Source organism: Gossypium hirsutum, chromosome D02 (genome assembly GCF_007990345.1).
Source record: "Gossypium hirsutum isolate 1008001.06 chromosome D02, Gossypium_hirsutum_v2.1, whole genome shotgun sequence".
NCBI classification, from domain to species: domain Eukaryota; kingdom Viridiplantae; phylum Streptophyta; class Magnoliopsida; order Malvales; family Malvaceae; genus Gossypium; species Gossypium hirsutum.
The window spans coordinates 46044036-46046693 of record NC_053438.1 but is presented as its reverse complement, the minus strand read 5'-3'; the positions used below and the strand labels follow the sequence as shown (position 1 = coordinate 46046693).

The 2658-nt window shown below is 28.6% G+C and overlaps 1 pseudogene; it reads right to left on the bottom strand.

Annotated features, from left to right (window-relative positions):
- Nucleotides 1–1645: 1645 nt before the first annotated feature.
- Nucleotides 1646–2319, bottom strand: LOC121203147 (cell division topological specificity factor homolog, chloroplastic-like; annotated as a pseudogene).
- Between the last annotated feature and the right edge of the window lie 339 nt (nucleotides 2320–2658).

Here is a 2658-nt window from a genome sequence, read left to right as displayed (position 1 = left end):
GAATTGAATAGTCATTCTTTGATTTGGTGATACCAAAGAATAACTATTACTAGAAGACAAGTAATATAGAAGTAATGATCATTTTATTGAATGAATATTACACTCAACCAAATAAACAAAATAAACGAATATTACATTCAATGAATTTGGGGAATAACATTCCCCCTACCAGACATGGTAAGAAAAACAATGTACATCAACACATTTCCATTTTTTTTAATTTATTTTGAATTTTATAAAAGGTTTAACTTATATATTGATATTTGAATTATACTTAGTATTTAATTTTTAATCATAAATATTATCTAAACTCTTTTTTCTAAAGATGGTATTTTTATTAGTTCAACGATTAGTTAAATCATTAACCTTATTTAAAAAAAAAGAGTTAATATATATTTTGCCACAACATTAAAATCTAAAATAAATATTAATAAATCAGAATCTGTCATATTAAATCATTAAGAATAAATCAAAAAAAAACTAGATGCGAAAGCATACTTGAAGTCATGGATTTCTTGAATTTTTCAAGTATTGTGATTTTGATGTTCCAAAATAGCATACAAGTAATTTTGAGAAGGAGACTCTCTCTTTTCTAAAGATTAGATATTAGAAAAGTTATCTATGTGTAATTTGGGGATCATAACTCTAATATATATAACTTTTGCACATTAACCCTAATTTTTAATCAGCCCATCATCAATTAAAAATTAATTACTAAAGTATCTACACATATTTGGTTCATACTTTATTTAATAACTAAAGCTCAATAAATCTTAACCAAATTTGATCAATTTTTATATGTAATTACTCTTGTTATATATGTGATATTTATATTTTTTAACAATTTGAACTCAAACTAATCCAAAAGAAAGTGAACTTCTAACCAATAACTTACAACTTGGATTCAATAAATATTCAATTAAATATTATTGTAACAATGTATTTATCTTTTCATATTTTTATATAAATATTCAAATAGAACGAATACAAATAACCAAGAGTTCAAGAATCAAACCTGCAACACAAAACCTTCATCAATTCACCTTACTCCACCTATAATTCCCTTATACTATGTTTGATTATTAGTGAAATAACATGAGAAAAAGTTTATTTATTACATAGGTATTACACTAGTGAAATATAAAATATAAAATAATTAGTAAAATTTTAAACTTAAAATTAGAAAAATGAGTAAAAAATTCAGTAAAAAAAAAACCTTCTTCAAAGTAAACGATGTTTTTTCCCTTTTTGCTAAAAACAAATCATGAGAATGACTAAATCATATCAGTTTAATTAGCTTATTGTTAACTCATATACTAAAACATACAAAATGCATTAATCAATAATTTTTTTATATAAAGATTTTACTTCCACCATAATGATAAAATAATCTAGTATATATATAAAATATAATTAACAGGTTTAAGTAAAACTGATTTTTAATATAGTTTATGAACAGAAATCGATACAATATTAACCAAAGAAGAAAAAAAAAGGTTGAGTTGAAGCTAGTAGACAGATTTTGGATAGTAGCAAAAGCAAAAGCAAAAAAAAAAAAAAAACCCCGACTCTTGAAAGATATCTAAATCTGAAATCGATAATCAAATTACAGACTGAAACAAAGGCAATCGAGAAAATCACCTTAAATGAAAAAAATTTCATACATACAACCAAGTGTCAAGTTGCATTGCCAAATGCAAATGTTTTTACCTTCTGACCTCATCAATCTGTGTTTATTCATCTGGAACATAGAAATCGAACTTGACATCGATACATCCAGACCTTTCTCCAGTATCTTTGTACTCGATATTTGTTATTGTTCCAGCTCCATTCACTTCTTGATATTCTGCCTTCACTCGCTGAACAGGGACCGTGACGGAGTAAATAGTCCCTAGATCAGAATCTGTTGAGACACTAAGTTGAACCTTGTCTTTTGACTCCATCTCAACAAAATCCGACGGGGTCCTTACGATGTTCTTAACAATCTTCTGTTTCGCCTCATCACTAACTGCACAACGATCAGATAACAGAAGCATCTTCAAAGCTGCTTTGCTATATTTGCATTAGAACTCCTTCTGGTTGCTGGAGAAGGGAAAACTATTTTCCATGCCAAGTTAAGTCGCTCAAAGAAGCTCATGTTTATGGCATTCAAGAGTATGCTTTCAACCTCTTGGCTGCCAGTATTTGGTGATATCTTATAACCTCCCAATATTCCAGCTAAACCTTTAGTTTGATCATGAATGTTTCGGCCATTCATTGTCATTCCAGTCCATTTCAGTGTAATTCCAGAAAAACTTGATCTTCCATTCATGAAGCACGTAAAATCTACCTATAAGAAATCAAAATATGACCATGCATTAGCATTTCTTCTAAATTTTACATTCTAAAAAACTCACTAGCCAGTTCCTTCTACTTCTAACAAACAGTGGTCTTTATTGATATCTAATGTACGACCAAAATAAGAAGAATGGAACATTTGGCACTTTTCCATAGCATTGAAGACTACAGAGCATGTTTATACACCTATAGTAATTAATGGTGCTTTCTGCCAAACAATGCACTTTTTTTTCAAGCAAGCAACAATTTATGCCAATGCCTAGTAGCAATGCAAATACATGCTCCTATAACAACAAAGGGCACCAAACTAGAGCAGCAGCA